This window comes from Oncorhynchus kisutch, linkage group LG19, assembly GCF_002021735.2.
Source record: "Oncorhynchus kisutch isolate 150728-3 linkage group LG19, Okis_V2, whole genome shotgun sequence".
Lineage (NCBI taxonomy): Eukaryota > Metazoa > Chordata > Actinopteri > Salmoniformes > Salmonidae > Oncorhynchus > Oncorhynchus kisutch.
Window position 1 is genome coordinate 22,997,083 of NC_034192.2, and position 22,608 is coordinate 23,019,690.

The following is a 22,608-nucleotide window of genomic DNA, read 5'->3' on the forward strand; positions in this document are numbered from 1 at the left end:
AACGAAACAGAGATCCAACATGTTGGTTGTGGTTAACACAGTGACAACTAAACAGAGATCCAACATGTTGGTTGTGGTTAACACAGTGACAACTAAACAGAGATCCAGCATGTTGGTTGTGGTTAACACAGTGACAACTAAACAGAGATCCAACATGTTGGTTGTGGATAACACAGTGACAACTAAACAGAGATGCAACATGTTGGTTGTGGTTGAAACAGTGACAACTAAACAGAGATCCAACATGTTTGTTGTGGTTAAAACAGTGACAACTAAACAAAGATCCAGCATGTTGGTTGTGGTTAAAACAGTGACAACTAAACAGAGATCCAACATGTTTGTTGTGGTTAAAACAGTGACAACTAAACAGAGATCCAGCATGTTGGTTGTGGTTAACACAGTGACAACTAAACAGAGATCCAACATGTTTGTTGTGGTTAAAACAGTGACAACTAAACAGAGATCCAGCATGTTGGTTGTGGTTAACACAGTGACAACTAAACAGAGATCCAACATGTTGGTTGTGGTTAAACACAGTGACAACTAAACAGAGATCCAACATGTTGGTTGTGGTTAACACAGTGACAACTAAACAGAGATTGAACATGTTGGTTGTGGTTAACACAGTGACAACTAAACAGAGATCCAACATGTTGGTTGTGGTTAAAACAGTGACAACTAAACAGAGATCCAGCATGTTGGTTGTGGTTAACACAGTGACAACTAAACAGAGATCCAACATGTTGGTTGTGGTTAAAACAGTGACAACTAAACAGAGATCCAGCATGTTGGTTGTGGTTAACACAGTGACAACTAAACAGAGATCCAACATGTTGTTTGTGGTTAACACAGTGACAACTAAACAGAGATCCAACATGTTGGTTGTGGTTAAACACAGTGACAACTAAACAGAGATCCAGCATGTTGGTTGTGGTTAACACAGTGACAACTAAACAGAGATCCAACATGTTGGTTGTGGTTAAAACAGTGACAACTAAACAGAGATCCAGCATGTTGGTTGTGGTTAACACAGTGACAACTAAACAGAGATCCAACATGTTGTTTGTGGTTAACACAGTGACAACTAAACAGAGATCCAACATGTTGGTTGTGGTTAAACACAGTGACAACTAAACAGAGATCCAACATGTTGGTTGTGGTTAACACAGTGACAACTAAACAGAGATTGAACATGTTGGTTGTGGTTAACACAGTGACAACTAAACAGAGATTGAACATGTTGGTTGTGGTTAACACAGTGACAACTAAAGAGAGATCCAACATGTTGGTTGTGGTTAACACAGTGACAACTAAACAGAGATCCAACATGTTGGTTGTGGTTAAAACAGTGACAACTAAACAGAGATCCAACATGTTGGTTGTGGTGACAACAGTGACAACTAAACAGAGATCCAGCATGTTGGTTGTGGTTAACACAGTGACAACTAAACAGAGATCCAACATGTTGGTTGTGGTTAACACAGTGACAACTAAACAGAGATCCAACATGTTGGTTGTGGTTAACACAGTGACAACTAAACAGAGATCCAACATGTTGTTTGTGGTTAACACAGTGACAACTAAACAGAGATCCAACATGTTGGTTGTGGTTAACACAGTGACAACTAAACAGAGATCCAACATGTTGTTTGTGGTTAACACAGTGACAACTAAACAGAGATCCAACATGTTGGTTGTGGTTAACACAGTGACAACTAAACAGAGATCCAACATGTTGGTTGTGGTTAAAAAAGTGACAACTAAACAGAGATCCAACATGTTGGTTGTGGTTAACACAGTGACAACTAAACAGAGATCCAACATGTTGGTTGTGGTTAACACAGTGACAACTAAACAGAGATCCAGCATGTTGGTTGTTCCCCAATCAGAGACAGCGATAAACAGCTGCCTTTGATTGGGATCCATATTCGGCCACCATAGACATACAAATCATCTAGATCTACAATAACCCTAGGCATACAAAAAACCTAGACAATACAAAACTAACATGCCCACCCTAGTCACACCCTGACCTAACCAAAATAATAAAGAAAACAGAGATATCTCAGGTCAGGGCGTGACACAGACATATCTAACCAGTCAGGTGATTTAATGCAATCACATGAACATGTAGTTGTGACATTTCATCTCCATGGTAACTGTCAATAATAATAGTAAGTTACTGTTTGTTAAGGTAGTTATAGACAGTACAGCAACACAAGGCCATGTCTCACAATTATTTGTATTAATTAAAAGTAGGCTATTTATTGTCTTTCAATCTGTTATTTTCTAAATATATCTGAGAATATAGACAGAAGGGCTAAAACAGACATGATTGATGTGAGGGGGAAATCATTAATCTATTCAAAGTTTATTTGCAAAAAGTAAGAGATTGTATATTATGTAAAGTAGGCTAGGTTATAATGTATAGTAGTGGCTTGTTAGTGATATGTAGATGTTATATTATGTAAAGTAGACTAGGTTATAATGTATAGTAGTGGGTTGTTAGTGATATATAGATATATTATGTAAAGTAGACTAGGTTATTACGTGGTTTGTTAGTGATATGCAGATCAAGGTCAAAGCCTCAGCTATAGCCTACATATCATAGATGACCAGTCTTAACCTGTTCAGATCAGTTCACAGAGACCATCAGGTTTATCACCATGATAAGTGATCATAGCTCAAACCTACTCTGAATAATGAATGTCTGACGTCAACCTAACCTTATAATCGTTTGTAGAAAGCCAAGACCAACAAGAGTTTGCCCATCTTTCCTACGTATCAGCACTTTTATCCGCCTACTAATGTTACCGAGAAATATGTGCCACAGTTTCAACAGCCAATTGGTAACTGCGTAGGCTACAAACATACTTTTAATTTAATATGAGGAAATCACATAACTTACAGTCACTGGTGCAGCCGTCTGTTTTATTGCAGATGAAGTAGCTTTCATAGGCAACTCATTCAACCAGCCTAAACAACAGAAAATAAAAGATGTCAAACGGTCAAAAGTGAATCCTTATAGAGCCATATACATTGAGAGAGGTATATATATCCTGATAAAGCCATATACATTAGAGGTATATTGCTACAGATGTTGGATCTAAATTTGAGCAAGTTTGCTACAGCAGGAAAATAATCCTGCAGAAACAGTACATTTGAATTATTATGTGATTTATAATTAATTAACATTTTTTTAATGGAAAAGTGGAATTTATCATCTTCAGAAACCTTTTTAAAAGCTTAAATACTCTCAAATACACGACACATTTTAGTTTTCCTGCAACAGGGTGATCATATTTTTCTTTCTCCATGCTGTGGCCGTCACCAACTGGCTACCTGGCCCATAGACTCTAAAGGACTATACTGTGGCCCTCACCAACTGGCCATCTGGCCCATAGAGACTAAAGAACTATGATGCGGCCCTCACCAACTGGCCCATCTGGCCCATAGAGACTAAATGACTATGCTGTGGCCCTCACCAACTGTCCAACTGGTCCATAGAGACTAAAGGACTATGCTGTGGCCCTCACCAACTGGCCATTTGGCCCATAGAGACTAAGGACTATGCTGTGGCCCTCACCAACTGGCACATAGACTGAATTACACTAACAACAAAATAATATATCTCAATCAGGTACGTACCTAATATTTCATCATGTACCATATTCATCAATATTTCATCATTCATCATGTATATTTAATATATTTACACAAATATACATGGAGTTCATGTATATTTATATGTCCAAATCAGCCACTGTATATCAACTGTATTTTTATTTTACCTTTATAGGCAAGTCAGTTAAGAACAAATTCTTATTTTCAATGACAGCCTAGGAACAGTGGGTTAACTGCCTGTTCAGGGGCAGAATGACAGATTTGTACCTTGTCAGCTCGGGGATTTGAACTTGCAACATTCTGGTTGCTAGTGCACCGCTCTAACCACTAGGCTACCCTGCCAACCCACTATACTGTATATCAACTGTACTGTATATCAACTGTATAGCTACTGTACTGTATATCAACTGTATAGCTACTGTACTGTATATCAACTGTATAAACACTGTACAGTTTATCAACTGTATATCCACTGTACTCTATATCTGTGTATCCTCTGTTCATTCTCTTATAGCTCTATGCTCACTCTATCTAGTTGTGTATAATGTTGTATGGAAACTTTGTGTAAACTCTTCTGTCTTTATTCTGTCTCTAAATGTTGTCTATCACTAGCAGCACCATATCACCATGTAAAATCTTATGTACACATGTAGGATCTTAATTTGATAACACCCCACTGCAATGCAGGACATTTAAAACGTGTTGTGTATTTCAGGTTTAAAAAGGCTCAAAACCAGAACATGTCAAGTCATTAAGATATTTTCAATTCTGCTGAGACTAGAGCTCTGTATTTTCTGATGGATGAGGCCTGAGCTGGAATGTGAAGCTAACTGAAGCTGGCTAACTTTAGAGAACCAGTATATCTTGCTTGCATCATAGTATACCATTCATGCTACGTTCAGGTTTCAGAATCAGGCATCAGCAGCTGTCGTAGGCTACAACCTGGGTTGTATTCATTTGTTTACACCGCAGGCAACATTTAAAAAATGTTGCATAAACAATTAACTCCAAACACTGATCAACGTGATCTAAATGGTTTCCTTTGCCAAACGTTTTCCTACGGTCGTCACTAATGAATACACGCAACCTGTTTTGAGGAAGTGTAAGTTGTTAGGCTTTCCACAATATTTATTTGTCTCTCTTTCACACAACTGAGTGAAAAGCATAAACAGTAGATTATAAAGAGAAAATGTTTGTTTGTTGCTTGTTGTGTTTTAAGCCTGTTATGAGAAGAAAAGTCTATGCCTATGATACAGTACACTCTTAGAATAAAGGGTTCCAAACAGGTCCTCTGGCTGTCCCCATAGGAGATTATTTTGGGTTCCAGGTAGAACCCTTATGGCTTCCAGGGAGGACCCTCTGTGGAAAGGGTTCTGTGTGGAACCCAAAAGGGTTCTACCTAGTACCAAAAAGGGTTCTACAATGGGTTATCCTATGGGGACAGCCAAATAACCCTTTTAGATTCTAGATGGTGTAGGAGCGATCACCCTGGAGCACACAGATGGGCACAGAACAAATTCAACCAACACATCTAATATTTATCAAACATTTAAGGACAATTACAACACTGTCCATCATAAATATAATTAACTACATGAATACACATATCATCAAATATATGAATACACGTAACAATATCATCAACTATATGAATACACATAACAATATCATCAATTATATGAATACACATAACAATATCATCAACTATATGAATACACATAACAATATCATCAATTATATGAATACACATAACAATCGCTGTCTTACCTTTTATCTCTCTCTCAATAGAACCAGAGTCTGAAATGATCATTCGGTCGTTGAAAGTTGCTTTTGTTTCCTCTACTCATTTACATATCAGGTTCTGCCTGTTCTCTCTCCCACTCCCTCTCTCTTTATAGCTCTTACAATGTGCCTTGGCATCTTCATCACTGAAACTCCTGCCAAACGTGCCCCAACAATCACCAATCGATAAGCTCCTCCAGAGCAGAATCGCAGTCTCTCCTGGTTTCAGCTCCTCTCTCACCAGGGGTAGCAGCTCCTCTCTCCCCAGGGGTAGCAGCTCCTCTCTCTCCCCAGGGGTAGCAGCTCCTCTCTCTCCCCAGGGGTAGCAGCTCCTCTCTCACCAGAGGTAGCAGCTCCTCTCTCCCCAGGGGTAGCAGCTCCGCTCTCTTCCCAGGGGTAGCAGCTCCTCTCTCCCCGGGGGTAGCAGCTCCTCTCTCCCCAGGGGTAGCAGTTCCTCTCTCCCCAGGGGTAGCAGCTCCTCTATCCCCAATGGTAGCAGCTCCTCTCTCCCCAGCGAAAGCAGCTAAACTCAACAGCTAAATTCATGAATAAAACACCAGTGTATTGCCAAAAAACACTCAAGAACTTCAAACATAGACTCTGACCTGTCCAATGAGCCAAACTGTCTCTCTCCATCATATCATATTATACTGTTGCTGTCTCTGTGTCTCGTCTGGTGTCTCTCTCCATCATATCCTGTTCTTCTGTTGCTGTCTCTGTGTCTTGTCTGGTGTCTCTCCCCTTCATATCTAATATTCTGCTGCTGTCTTGTGTCTTGTCTGGTGTCTCTCTCCATCATATCCTATAATTCTGTTGCTGTCTCTGTGGCAAGAATAATAATAAAGTAAATAAAGTGGTAATATTTTGAGAATAGACTCTGAATTTAATTGTTAGATTAAATTCTGTTATATTTCTAGATTAATGTAGGGGATGTGTTTAAGTGCATGTCTCCCTGACTACCTGTTGCTGTACCACTGTTGAAATGCCTCAGTAGATGTCCTGGATCTACACAGAATTGGCTTTACTAAAGTTTGTATCAATCACAACTAAAGTTGCCAAATAACTGTTTCAACATAGACACTTCATCTGCTCCGGAATTAGAAATACATGCTTTATATTTTACTCAGCTAAATTCAATTATATTCTTCTTACTATAAAATCATATAATATAAAAGAATGGCACAGGACTTAAGCATATCTAGTCAGCTAAATGAACACGCCTACAACCCACGGCATAGAGCACAGCCAGATAACATACAGTAGTCGACTCATATTCTGTTCACCTGAAATACATTTTCTTCATATCATGTGTCTTTAGACCTGCCTAAAATATATTATGGATTTATTGTGATGGTGAATATTAACTTTACACTTTTTAAATGCAGATGTTCCAAAGGTGCTCATCACCAGTTTGTATGAGGCTTGTAGACAGTGGTTTGTATGAGGCTTGTAGACAGTGGTTTGTATGAGACTTGTAGACAGTGGTTTGTATGAGGCTTGTAGACAGTGGTTTGTATGAGACTTGTATACAGTGGTTTGTATGAGGCTTGTAGACAGTGGTTTGTATGGGGCTTGTAGACAGTGGTTTGTATGGGGCTTGTAGAGAGTGGTTTGTATGAGGCTTGTAGACAGTGGTTTGTATGAGGCTTGTAGACAGTGGTTTGTATGAGACTTGTATACAGTGGTTTGTATGAGGCTTGTAGACAGTGGTTTGTATGAGGCTTGTATACAGTGGTTTGTATGAGGCTTGTAGACAGTGGTTTGTATGAGGCTTGTAGACAGTGGAGGCCTGGAGTTGATAAACGTGTTTATGTTAATTAACGGTTATTTACCTTGAGACCAACATGACAATAACCAGCTGACAAAATATCATGATCGCCACAGCTCTAGGTCTGTGTCTGGGCCTCCTACATCATGACCGCCACAGCTCTAGGTCTGTTTCTGGCTCTCCTAAATCATCATCTTCCCTCCACAATCTAACCACTATCTGTTGTTCTTTTCCCCTCCCTTTCTGGCTGCCCTCCCCTTCCCTTCTCAGTTCAAGTTTGTTTATAATATACACATGATATACACTGTGTACAAAACATTAGGAATACCTGTTTTTTTCCACGACAGACTGACTAGGTGAATCCAGGTGAAAGCTATGATCCCTTATTGATGTCACCTAGGGCTGTGTCGGTCATGATATTTTGTTAGCCGGTGATTGTAATGCAGACTGACAGTCTCATGGAAAATGATCCTTAATTAACATCAATACATTTAGCATTTCCTGGATTCCACGCAAAGACTACAAGCCACTGATGCAGACCTTTGGAACATCTATATTTTTAAAAGTCTAATATATCCATGTAATATAGCCTACACCTTCACAATAACTATATTATTTATTTTAGACAGGTCTAAAGAAACATGACATGAGGAAAATCTATTTCAGAAGAACACACTAAGAATCCAGGCTGTATCCCAACCGGCCATGATTGGTAGTCCCATAGGGCGGCGCACAATTGGCCCAGCGTCGTCCAGGTTTGGCCAGAGTAGGCCATCATTGTAAATAAGAACTTGTTCTTAACTGACTTGCCCAGTTAATTAAAGGTTAAATAATAATAATAATACAAATAATTAGGGGTTCAATTTGGAAAGTTGAAATGTAAAAAAGATTCTTACAAGAACCGTTTCATCTTTAGAGTTCCTCTGGTGTCACGCTCCTCGAAAGGAATGGACCAAGGTGCTGCGTGGTAGGCGTACATTTTCCTTTATTAAATGAACACCAAACAAAAACAACAAAATGAACAAACGAAACGTGAAATAGTGCTGACAGGCAACTAAACATAGACAAGATCCCACAAAGCACAATGGGAACATGGCTACATATAAATATGATCCCCAATCAGAGACAACGATAAACAGCTGTTTCTGATTGGGAACCATACCAGGCCAGCATAAACCATTAAATCACCTAGATGACCCACCCTAGTCACTATCACGCCCCAACCAACAGAGAATAAACAGCTTTCTATGGTCTGGGCGTGACAGTACCTACTGTCAGCATCTACTATTGGGGGCGGCTCCGGTGTGGGGCGAAGTACCCACTCCGCTCGCAGATACGTGGTCTTCGCCAGAGGTACCGGACCGTGGATCACCGCCGGAGGCTCCGGACCGTGGATCGTCGCTGGAGAAACCGGACCGTCGATCCTCGGACTGAGAACCCCTGCTGAAGGCTCTGGACTGCAGACCATCACTGGAAGCTCTGGACCGCCGACCGTCGCTGGATGCTCTGGACCGTCGATCCTCGCTTGAGGCTCAGGACCGCCTACCGTCTCTGGAGGAACCGGACTGTAGAACGTCTCAGGAGTATCCGGGCTGTAGACCGTATCAGGAGGTTCCGGACTGTGGACCATCATTGGAGGTTCCAGACTGGAAACTGTCGCCAGAAGCCTCTGGACTGGAAACTGTCGCCAGAAGCTCTGGACTGGAAACTGTCGCCAGAAGCTCTGGACTGGAAACTGTCGCCAGAAGCTCTAGACTGGAAACTGTCGCCAGAAGCCCTGGACTGGAAACTGTTGCCGGAAGCTCTGGACTGTGGAGGCGCACTGGAGGCCTGATACGTGGGACCGGGAACAGGTGGCGCCGGGCTGATGACACGCACCTCAGGGCGAGTGCGTGGAGGAGGCACAGGATGCACTGGACTGTGGAGGCGCACTGGAGGCCTGATGCAAGGGCCCAGTACAGGTGACGCCGGCTGATGACATGCACCTCAGGGCAAGTGCGAGGAGGAGGCACAGGACGCACTGGACTGTGGAGGCGCACTGGAGGTATAAAGCATAGAGCTGGCACAACCCGTCCTGGCTGGATGCCCACTCTAGCACAGCAAATGCGGGAAGCTGGCACAGAACGCACCGGGCAGTGAAGACGCACTGGGGATACAGTGCGCATCACCGTATAACACGGTGCCTGACCGGTCACACGCTCCCGACGGTAAGCACAGGGAGTTGCCTCAGGTCTAAACCCTGATTCCGCCAATCTCCCCATGTCCCCCCCCCCCCCTACCATCGCCGTTCCTCTCTCGCTGCCTCCATCTGCTCCCTTGGACGGCGATAATCTCCAGCCTGCGACCAGGGTCCTTCTCCATCCAGGATGTCCTCCCATGTCCACTCCTCCTGGCCACGCTGCTTGGTCCGTTTTTGGTGGGATCTTCTGTCACGCTCGTCGAAAGGAATGAACCAAGGTGCGGCGTGGTAGGCATACATTTTCCTTTATTAAATGAACACCGAACAAAAACAACTAACAAACGAAACGTGAAGCTATACAAATAGCGCTGACAGGCAACTAAACATAGACAAGATCCCACAAAGCCCAATGGGAACATGGCTACCTAAATATAATCCCCAATCAGAGACAACGATAAAGAGCTTTCTCTGATTGGGAACCATACCAGGCCAACATAAACCATTAAATCACCTAGATGACCCACTGTTACGAATCCCTTTTGGCCCGACAGTCTAGGGGGGATGGTAATGAGACCCGTAACATAACTCATGCAAATTATTATTGTGACAAAGTAAAAGTGTGAACGAAATAACCACGACAACAGAAATCTACAGTCAAGCTCCAGGTTTATTGATAAACACACGGTAATGGGGGGGGGGGAGCAGGAAAAGGGGCTGAGCTGGACCCAAGGAAAGAAACAATAAATATACAAAAACACCCCTAAGCTAGACTAGCCTACATTAACAACAGCTAACTAACTAACCAAAAATACAGTGGGTGGTCCGCCCAGTTCTAACTAGTGTATTTAACAAAGTTCACCTACGGGTAGTGTATGCCCATGGGCGACTTGTCTTCCCACCAGCAATCAAACACAAACACCATAACCAAAAACAATACTCACAGGAGATGACAAAGTGATTTGGAGGTGCTCAAACAAAAGAGAGGTTAAGACACAAAGAGAGAGTGAAACACAAAGATCTACATACATGGCATTTACAGAGAGATTGAGCTCTAGAGCAAACAAATGATGGGGTTTTTAAACCATGGGGAAGGAACTGTGATAGGGTAGGAAATAGGAGGAGGTGTGTCTTCTGATTGATGATTGATTGTTGACTGATTGGGGAGTGATGATTTTCACCTGTGAGGGGAGAAGGAGAGAAAAGAAACACACACAGGATAACTGTATCCGTTAACACTCCCACCCTTAAAAGAGCAACCCTAGGGGTTGCGACTACAGTATTTCAATGAATACTCACAACAAAGCAACAACCTTGCAAAACATACAGAAATCATTTTCACACGAGTCAAATCATCTGCCAACACATTATCAGAACCCTTTTTGTGGCGGATCTCCAAATTATAATTTTGTACAATCAGCGCCCAACGCATAAGGCGCTGGTTCTGGTTGTACATTCGGTGGAGAAAAACTAAGGGGTTATGGTCAGTATATACAATCACGGGTAGGGCACTGGAACCAATATATACTTCAAAGTATTGCAGAGCCAACAACAAAGCAAGAGCTTCTTGTTCTATTGTCACATAGTTTGTTTGACATTTATTAAATTTACGGGAAAAATAACAAACGGAATGATCCACTCCACTCTTGTCCTGCTGCAGTAGAACAGCACCAGCACCTCTGGCACTAGCATCTACCTCAAGTTTGAACGGTTGATCAAAATCTGGAGCAGCAAGTACAGGTGGACTACATAAGAGTGCTTTCGCTGATTACAATCAGGGGACCACACAAATGGTCTTGCCGGACTAAGCAAATCGGTCAATGGAGCAACTACCGCAGAGAAATTTTTACAGAAGCTACGGTAGTAGCCAACCATCCCTAAAAAGCGGCGTAGCTCTCGTCTGGTGGTAGGTGCAGGGAATGCAGTTATAGCCAAGACCTTGGCATCAACAGGGCGCACCTGTCCATGGCCAACCTCTTTACCGAGATAGGTAACAGTAGCCTGCCCAAACTCTTTTCTGGGCTGTTTGTCAGAGGTGATCAGCTTCTCAGAGGTATCACACAATCCATCCTCTTGATCATCCTCTTTGAACAGAACAGTGTTTGACAAATCTATCACGTCACCCTCTTGTCGTAACTGAGCACGAGTGACAGCACAAGCGGGGAACACATGTGGATAACTCTGTGCCAACTCATTCGAGAGAGAGTGGTCACTTTTATCCAATACTTCCAATACGGGTACTACCTTTCCTCCGGCAATATCGTTACCCATTATAAAGGTCACACCTTTCACTGGCATCATAGGACGCACCCCCACTCTGAATATTCCACTGATTAACTCAGAGTGTACTTTCACAAAGTGCAATGGCACTGGGACAAAACCCATTTCAATACCCTGCACTAACACACTGGAACCACAGTATGTATCGTCAGATAAGGGCAACACATCAGACAATATAAACGACTGCGCCGCACCAGTATCTCGAAGGATTTTAACCGGTCGCTGAGACGCTTCGTCATTCGTTAGGGACATAAACCCCTCGAAAATGAATGGTTCTTAAAACTGCGGTCGGGGACTGAGACTTTCAAACTACAGTTACCCTGAGGCACCTGTTTTGTTGCAGACCTCTCAACCGTACGAATTAGAGCAACACCTGTTGGTGGCTTGGCACGAAGAGGCATCCCTTGTTTGCTTTTAAGCAGGAAGCAATCATTAATCATATGTCCTACTTTATGACAATAGAAACAGGGACGCTCATTCTTCTGGCGTGCTTGATATACTACTGCTGGCCGACTAGGGCTAAAGGTAGGAAACTCAGTGGCTCTACTCTCAGTTTGAGCCAAAAACACACTCTTGTGCGTCAACACAAACTCGTCTGCCAACACAGACGCTTCTGCCAGGGAGGATACTTTCTGTTCGTTTAGGTAAACTACAATGCGTTCGGGTAAGCCATTTTTAAACTCTTCCAACAAGATTAACTCCCGAGGAGAGTTGAAATCAGTTACCTTACTAGCAGCATGCCATTTATCAAACATATTTCCCTTGTCTCTAGCAAATTCCACATAAGTCTTACTAGAAGACTTTCTAGGAGACCTAAATCTCTGTCGGTATGCCTCAGGCACAAGCTCATTGGCATGAAGAACAGTAGCTTTGACCACTTCATAATTCAAACTGTCCTCTAGAGGTAGCGCTGACAAAACCTCTTGGGCTTTACCAGTTAATTTACACTGAAGTAATAGACACCATACCTCTTCAGGCCATTTCAATGCTACGGCTATACGCTCAAATACACAAAAATAGGAGTCAACCTCTGACTCTCTGAACAAAGGTACTAAGGCAATCTGCCTACTAATGTCAAACGTGTTTGAGGACACAGCAGGTGAGGACGGCTCACAAACAGGCACAGTAGGAACGAAGGCTAGCCTTGCTGTCTCTGCCTCCAGTTCCATCTGGCGCATTTTGAACTCCAACTGCCTTTGTTCTCTGTCTGCCTCAATTTTACACATCTCCAAATGCCGTTGTTCTCGTTCTTTTTCTGCCTCAATTTTACACATCTCCAACTGGAGAGTCTCTTGCCTAATTTGGGCTCTCTCTTCCACCTCCAGTTGGAACTGTGCTAAACGGACATCCCTCCTGGCATCACCATTTGACAGTGGGGGGAATGGATCAAAACGGGATAATGTGGCTGGTGTTTTAGCCTCTCCCTCATTATCAGACACCAATGGGCTTACAGGAGCAGCAACATCCCCTACAGGGGTAGTAGACTCAGGCAGCGGTAACACAAGCACCTGCTCTTCCAACAATACATTTAATACTAGCTGTTTAACCTCCGCCTTAACTAAACTCTGCGGAATCGATACTGAATAATGGTCAGCCAAGGTCATTAAATCAATTCTACGACATTTGTCAAAAACCTCCCACGAAGGGTTATCCAAAAAGGATTTCAAATCAAAAGTTGTCATTTTACACTACTTCACAAGTGCCAAAGAAAATAGCAAACACTAATGCTACTTCAGCTATGACGCTCAACACTGAACTATACCACTACAACAATCTACATGAGCGGCATGGGTGTCAGTTATGACAGATCCCGGACGAGGCTCCACTTATGTTATGAATCCCTTTTGGCCCGACAGACTAGGGGGGATGGTAATGAGACCCGTAACATAACTCATTCAAATTATTATTGTGACAAAGTAAAAGTGTGAACGAGATAGCCACGACAACAGAAATCTACCGTCAAACTCCAGGTTTATTGATAAACACACGGTAATGGGGGGGGGGGGAGCAGGAAAATGGGCTGAGCTGGACCCAAGGAAAGAAACAATAAATATACAAAAACATCCCTAAGCTAGACTAGCCTAGTTTAACAACAGCTAACTAACTAACCAAAAATACAGTGGGTGGTCCGCCCAGTTCTAACTAGTGTATTAATTAACAAAGTTCACCTACGGGTAGTGTATGCCCATGGGCGACTTGTCTTGGTTTCCCCCTTTTCCCACCAGCAATCAAACACAAACACCATAACCAAAAACAATACTCACAGGAGATGACAAAGTGATTTGGAGTTGCTCAAACAAAAGAGAGGTTAAGACACAAAGAGAGAGTGAAACACAAAGATCTATATACATGGCATTTACAGAGAGATTGAGTTCTAGAGCAAACAAATGATGGGGTTTTTAAACCATGGGGAAGGAACTGTGATAGGGTAGGAAATAGGAGGAGGTGTGTCTTCTGATTGATGATTGATTGTTGACTGATTGGGGAGTGATGATTTTCACCTGTGAGGGGAGAAGGAGAGAAAAGAAACACACACACAGGATACACACACACACAGGATAACTGTATCCGTAACACCCACCCTAGTCACTATCACACCCCAACCAACAGAGAATAAACAGCTCTCTATGGCCAGGGCGTGACATCTGGGAACTTTTCCTATCAATGGGTTCACATTTTAACCTTTCCTCATCAATGGGTTTGTATTTAAAACGTTCTCATCATAACTGGTTATTGGAGGAACCTGAAGACGAATAGGTTCCAGGAGGAACCTTTCAATATGCTGGTGCCCTCTTATTATCAATAGTTTCCGCATGACTACTACCACCCATATCAACACTGCATTCTAGTGTCTCTGAACAGCTACTACCACCCACATCAACATTCTATTCCAGGACAGACTGGTAGCTTCACAACAACATTTGCTGGAAAACAGTTTCTCGAAATTAGTGGTAGTCCCTGTTCTGCATTCTTTAGTGAGAAGAACGTCAAGGAATGTTTGCAAGCTAGCTGGCTAATTTTAGCTAGCTAATGTCAATTACCTCTGGTTAATTATTACATGTTGGAGCTAGCTAATGTCAATGACCTCTTGTTAATTTTTACATGTTGGAGCTAGCTAATGTCAATTACCTCTGGTTAATTATTACATGTTGTAGCTAGTGTGCGATTCTGTGTTTTAGATTATAGCCGTTACCATATATATGATTAAATATTATCTGATGTCGGCTGTGTGAGGTATCTGCATTTGTGCACTTGAGCTTCATCATGAGATTAAACAACTGCTTGCTACATTTGTCTGTGTGTGTGTGTGTGTGTGTGTGTGTGTGTGTGTGTGTGTGTGTGTGTGTGTGTGTGTGTGTGTGTGACAAGAACTGAGTAACATGGTGTGACTTGCAGCGGTGTACTGTTTGCTACATTTGCCTTGCCTGTCTGTGTGTGTGACAATATTGAGCACATGGTGTGACTTGCTGCATATTACAAAGTTGTGGTTAATCAGGTATAAGGAGGGGTGGTTATCACGAGGTTTAACTGAGATGGAAAAATACTGAACAACACAATAGCAGGAACTGAGCAACTGTTATAACTAGAGTATAGTACCAACACAGATTTAATCTACACGACAGCAAATGTCGGACTCCAAGGAGCGCCAAGAGGCTAGGACTAGTCTGAGCACCTGCGATAGGCTGAGCAAGTCTAAAACCATGCTCAGCCTCTACTGTGATAGAACTATGTCTTTACAATATAAGAACAGCTGTTTACGTACATCCTGTCAGTTCTCTGCTTGCCCTGCGTGGTGATACAGTGAACCCGTATATCCGAAAATTGCATTTGCCATTTAATGCTTGAATTTAGTTAAAGATAATTAATGACAGATTCTGACTTTTATTCTTCCTGATACCGAATTTGAAAGACGCAACCTTTCACTAGCTAATCAATTACCTCTGGTTAATTATTTATTACATGTTGTAGCTAGCTAATGTCAATTACCTCTGGTCAATTATTACATGTTGTAGCTAGCTAATGTCAATTACCTCTGGTTAATTATTACATGTTGTAGGTAGCTAACGTTTTGACCACATTGGTTCCTGATACCAAATTGGTTCCAAGCCCAAACCAGACTTTAAACCAGCACTCTGTTTTTACTCAGCTGTATGGGGACAGGACCCCCAACTGCTGTATAGGGACAGGCCCCCCACATGGTGTATGGGGACAGGACCCCCACCTGCTGTATGGGGACAGGACCCGCTCATGGTGTATTGGGACAGGACCTCCACCTGCTGTATTGGGACAGGCCCCCACCTGCTGTTTGGTGACAGGATCGAAGGACGTTGTCTTTTACTTAAATCAAACCCAGTCGGGGGCTGGGAAGGTGGGGGTCCTGCACCCTTACAGCAGGTGGGGGTCTGTCCCCATACAGCAGGTGGTGGGCCTGTCCCCATACACCAGGCCCCCATACACCACAATTTTTTTTTCATGTAAGCTGCCTGAATTAGAGGCATGATCAACCAAGCCTATAACAATGTAGCGGGGTAATGGGCCTAAAACAGGACGCAGACGCAGACTCTACTCCCCACAGGTATGCTGAATTTTTTCATTTTAATTCTTTGGAGAGGGTAAAGGGCATTTCCTTTCATCAATGCCTGTGAGTGACCCAAATGAACTGCCAGAGATAGACACTTTTTAAATACAAAACATAGCCCCCAACACTTTTAATCTAAAGTCAGCGTCTTGGGCAGCCATCAGACACAACTCATTCGTAGCCCTTGTTAATTTTAGCCATAAATCATCCGAATTTAAGAGGAAACATTCTTGAAAGAAAATGTCAGATTGTATAGGACCTATCAGATGAAACTCTGGAGAGGCTGCACAGTAGACCTCACATGCCTCCACTCCTTTGTTTTCACCTGTGGTGGGGTCTATTGCTTCCATAGAAGCTCCAGCAGTATCCTTGCTAAACAGCCCAGCGCTGAATTGTGTCTTTAGAGTGTCTTCTGAGTAGTTTAGTAAACATTCGAGGATAGCCCTAGAAGGATAGGTGGCACTGCTTTGTCTGGTGAGTCGTGTCTTTATCTCTTTTCTCAAATGATTGCCTCGCCTGGTTCACCAACTACTTCTCTGATAGAGGTCAGTGTGTCAAATCGGAGGGTCTGTTGTCCGGATCTGGCAGTCTCTATGGGGGTGCCACAGGATTCAATTCTTGGACCGACACTCTTCTCTGTATACATCAATGATGTCGCTCTTGCTGCTGGTGAGTCTCTGATCCACCTCTACACAGACGACACCATTCTGTATACTTCTGGCCCTTCTTTGGACACTGTGTTAACAACCCTCCAGGCAAGCTTCAATGCCATACAACTCTCCTTCCGTGGCCTCCAATTGCTCTTAAATACAAGTAAAACTAAATGCATGCTCTTCAACCGATCGCTGCCTCCACCTGCCCGCCTGTCCAACATCACTACTCTGGACGGCTCTGACTTAGAATACGTGGACAACTACAAATACCTAGGTGTCTGGTTAGACTGTAAACTCTCCTTCCAGACCCACATCAAACATCTCCAATCCAAAGTTAAATCTAGAATTGGCTTCCTATTTCACAGCAAAGCATCCTTCACTCATGCTGCAAAATATACCCTTGTAAAACTGACATCCTACCAATCCTCGACTTCGGCGATGTCATTTGCAAAATAGCCTCCAATACCTTACTCAACAAATTGGATGCAGTCTATCACAGTGCCATCCATTTTGTCACCAAAGCCCCATATACTACCCACCATTGCGACCTGTACGCTCTCATTGGCTGGCCCTCGCTTCATACTCGTCGCCAAACCCACTGACTCCATGTCATCTACAAGACCCTGCTAGGTAAAGTCCCCCCTTATCTCAGCTCGCTGGTCACCATAGCATCACCTACCTGTAGTACAAGCTCCAGCAGGTATATCCCTCTGGTCACCCCCAAAACCAATTATTTATTTGGCCTTATTTATTTGGCCTCCTTACAGTTCTCTGCTGCCAATGACTGGAACGAACTACAGAAATCTCTGAAACTGGAAACACTTATCTCCCTCACTAGCTTTAAGCACCAGCTGTCAGAGCAGCTCACAGATTAACTGCACCTGTACATAGCCCACCTATAATTTTGCCCAAACAACTACCTCTTTCCCTACTGTATTTATTTTATTTATTTATTTTGCTCCTTCGCACCCCATTATTTTTTATTTCTACTCTGCACATTCTTCCACTGCAAATCTACCCTTCCAGTGTTTTACTTGCTATATTGTATTTACTTTGCCACCATGGCCTTTTTTGCCTTTACCTCCCTTATCTCACCTCATTTGCTCACATCTTATATAGACTTGTTTCTACTGTATTATTGACTGTATGTTTGTTTTACTCCATGTGTAACTCTGTGTCATTGTATGTGTCTTGGGCAGGTCGCAATTGTAAATGAGAACTTGTTCTCAACTTGCCTACCTGGTTTAAATAAAGGTGAAATAAATCAAATAAAAATAAATAGCTTCAGAGGACATGCGGTGTAACAGAGCCATGTTGATTGTTTTTTCAGTAAATTCTTCTGAGTATCTTTTTGCAGTTTTAGTTGGAGACCTCCTCACTCTACGGTATCTTTGACTTACTGACGGTCTTCTAGTGGTTGACCTCCACTTTAAGGGTGGGCATAAGTATGCTTTGATCTTCAAGACAACAGCATGAGATCTGAGACTTCTTGATGCTCAGGATCTGATGACACACGTTGAGTTATAGCATTAGCCACCACCTCACTTACTATATTATTGGATGCTGATTTTAAATTAGGTTTGGCTATGCTAATGACTCTATTCATAAAGGGTATAGTCATCCTAAATAGGTTACGAAATATACCCCCTATCCCTGAAACATACATAGTCAGAGTTTCATGATAACCTTGGGGTGTCAGGTAGTCTAGTGGTTAGAGTGTTTTGCCAGTAACTGAATGGTTGAATCCCCGAGCTGACAAGGTAAAAATGTGTTGTTCTGCCCCTGAACAAGGCAGTTAACCCACTGTTCCTAGGCTGTCATTGTAAATAAGAATAGTTCAATTAAAATACCTGGGTAATCCATTACCCACCTGATCAAAATAGTATGATACATAGTGTATAGAGATGGTGGTTGTGTACCATAACGATTGTTTATTATGATTATATGTCATGTTTTTTTAGATATGTGGTGAAGCTTTGACAGGTCTAAAGTGGAGTTTTACTATCACTTTACCATAAATAAACACTATATTTTGGTATTGATCTGTTTTAATCTCATCCTGAATGTTTTTTTTAAATATATTTATTGCTTACAGGTATGTAGTGATGCTTGTCATAGTTAACAGTGACAACATTCCAATCCTTTCCATCTATATGAACTGTTCTCAGGACTGGTACATAACTGTCTCCTACCCTTTGATAGCATACAATGTTGGTATACACAAACATGTTGTTAAATCCTGCATGTATATCCACAGGGTATGTTGTTAAACCCTGCATGTATATCCACAGGGTATGTTGTTAAACCCTGCATCTATATCCACAGGGTATGTTATTAAACCTTTCATGTACAGTGGGGAGAATAAGTATTTGAATCACTGCTGATTTTGCAGGTTTTCCTACTTACAAAGCATGTAGAGGTCTGTCATTTTTATCATAGGTACACTTCAACTGTGAGAGACGGAATCTAAAACAAAAATCCAGAAAATCACATTGTATGATTTTTAAGTAATTCATTTGCATTCACTGCAACTCCTCCCCTTTGGAAGTTCTATCTTGACGGAAAATGTTATAGTTGGGTATGGAAATCTCCGAATTTTTGGTGGCCTTCCTAAGCCAGGATTCAGACACGGCAATGACATCAGGGTTAGCCGAGTGTGCTAAAGCAGTGAGTAAAACAAACTTAGGGAGGAGGCTTCTGATGTTGACATGCATGAAACCAAGGCTTTTTCGATCACAGAAGTCAACAAATGAGGGTGCCTGGGGACATGCAGAGCCTGGGTTTACCTCCACATCACCCGTGGAACAGAGGAGGAGTAGTGTGAGGGTGCGGTTAAAGGCTATCAAAACTGGTCACCTAGAGCGATGTGGACAAAGAATAAAAGGAGCAGTTGACTAGGCAGAGAGTGTTGGATTAACTACACACAGAGCCTGAGTTCGCGGCTGGGGCCGACAGATAAAAACATAAACAAACAGAATGGAGTACCGTGATTAATTGACAGTCCAGCAGGCATCAGCTATGTGGCCAAGTGATCACAGAGTCCAGCAGACATCAGCTATGTAGCCAAGTGATCACAGTGTCCAGGGGGCAGCAGTAGATGGGACAGGGAAGCCGCCACTACGCTAGAGACACAGCGTTTAAAGTTAGTAGCTCGGGGGTGGTAGGGGGGGTTGGCAGGGAGATGTGCCTGGCTCACGGCTAACTGGTGCTAGCTTCGTGGCAGTGGCGTTAGCCAAGGTCCAGAGTTTACAGCAAGGATCCGGTGGAGTATTGGGCTCTAGCCGTGTATGAGTGTGGTTCGGGTGAACAGCTGAGTAGGCCGGGAAGTGGGCCTCAGGGATAGCTTCGGTACTGGGTGCAAGCTAGCTGTGAAAATCAGAAGTAATGGTCCAGGGATTACGGCAGGAAACCGTCGTTGTTGTGGAGAGACAGTTCGATACTGATATACTGGCGAGTATTATCCAGGCTAAAAAAACTGGCTGGATGTGCAGAAGGTAAAAGCCGCTAGCAGTGGCTAACAATGACTAAATAGCTTGTAGCTAGTTAGCTGGTTAGCTTCTGGAGGTTCTTGAATGTGTTCTAAAATAAAAAATAATAGCGATTCCGTATCACATTGGGTGAGGCAGGTTACCGGAAGGTATAATCGAATTAAAAATAGAAAAGAGATTGAAAATAAATATGGGTCCAGTGAGTGGTAGGGCTGGCTGGGGACACGGCGATTCAGACAGTTAGCAGGCCTGCGCTAACAAGCTAACAGTTAGTAGACCGGGGCAGGCTAGCAGTTAGCAGGCCGAATTAGCAAGCAAGCAGATAGCAAGGGCTAGAAAGTTAGCCTTTGGGGGACGTTGCGATGGGGTTAAGTCTGTTTATGCCTCTTCATGCGGTCACGTGGATAGACCGGTCGTGGAATTAGTAGGGTTCCAAATACCTCTAGGTAGCTAAGCAGGCCTAGCTGGTTAGCATAATGGGCCTTCAGCGGGCGTCGCGCCTGAGTCCTCGGGCAGATTATGTCGGTATTCCAGTTGTACGGGATCTGCGGGATTCCATGCCCCGTACCGGCTGTAGAAGGGGTCCGGATATTGTAGCCCAGGAGTATGCTTTCGGTGGTAGCACAGGAGCTCTGGCCAGGCTAACTTCAAGCTAAGTGGATGGAAACGCTAGCCAGGAGTAGTCATCCGGGGTTGCGGTTAGCTAGTTGTGAAGATCCAGATGAAAATGTTCCGTTTGCGGTGGGAATCCGGGGATAAAAATAATAGGTCCGTTATGCTCTGGTTAGAGTCGCGTTGTTCGAACTGGCCAGAGCTTTCCGAGCTAAAGGTTAGCTGATGACCGCTAGAAATGGTTTGCTGACTGATAGCTTGGAGTTAGCTGGCTAGCTTCAGTTGAGGGGTTCCAGATCCGAAGTAAATATAAATACTTTAGTAGAAAAAAAGCAAATCCACGCTACATTGGGTGAGGCGGGTTGCAGCAGAGTATTTAGATGTTGAGGTTTAGCAAAATATTTTAAAAGATATGCGAAGAAAAATATGTAAAAAACTATATATACAAGGGACATGACAGGACAAGACGTCTGACTGCTACGCCATCTTGAAACTACATTTCACATGATAATGTAATTGTATCATAGTTCCTCTAGTGTAGTGATCCTCTACATTTCATATGATAATGTCATTGTATCATAGTTCCACTATAGTGTAGTGACCCTCTACATTTCATATGATAATGTAATTGTACCATAGGTCCTCTACATTTCATTTGATAATGTAATTGTACCATAGGTCCTCTACATTTCATATGATAATGTAATTGTATCACAGTTCCTCTATAGTGTAGTGATCCTGTTGGGGCGGTAGGGTAGCCTAGTGGTTAGAGCGTTGGACTAGTAACCGGCAGGTTGTAAGTTCAAATCTCTGAGCTGACAAGGTACAAATCTGTTGTTCTGCCCCTGAACAGGCAGTTAACCCACTGTTTCTAGGCTGTCATTGAAAATAAGAATTTGTTCTTAACTGACTTGTCTGGTAAAATATGAGCCACATCACAATTCCAACCAAGTAACACTATTGGTGCCAATGGTCCGATGAGTAGGTTGTTCACCTTTTACAACCTGGGTTCGCTTCTCTGCCCCGCTGATTGCTACATTGGTGTCAGAAGTGGTGTCTGAGACATGCTTTTGTGTGAGCCAGGTAACAATTCCCACCATGTGGGTTAACCCTATTGGTGCAATACGTAGGGTGTTTACTTCCCTGCCCGCTGTTTCCAACAATATTAACAGCATAGGCTGCCCGACATTTGTTGAACAAAGAGACACAATAATATGAGTGAAGGGATTTTAGGATAATATCAGTAAGTGTTGATTTAGAGTTGTCTTCTGGGTTCAGCCTTCTAGTTGCCTTTATCAACAGGTTGAAATGTAATAAATGACATCACAATGACATGTCCTCAGTGTTGGAAAGATCCTACATCTGTACATATTATTTATCATGGTGACATGGTGCTGCTAGTGAAAGAAAACATTAAGAGACAGAATACAGGCAGTGGAGTTTGCACAAAGTTTACGTACAACAATATATTGAACTAGGTAGACTGAGCATAGAGCTAAAGCTTATAACCACGGGGAAGAAACTGTTCAGATTGTGGTCCATAACATCCAATCACTTAGGTTTACAGCAGCTGACAGTTGCAACTTCATTGCTAATAACTCACAACTTCCTTTTCCAGATAAAGACCTCATCTCTGTACAGATGTA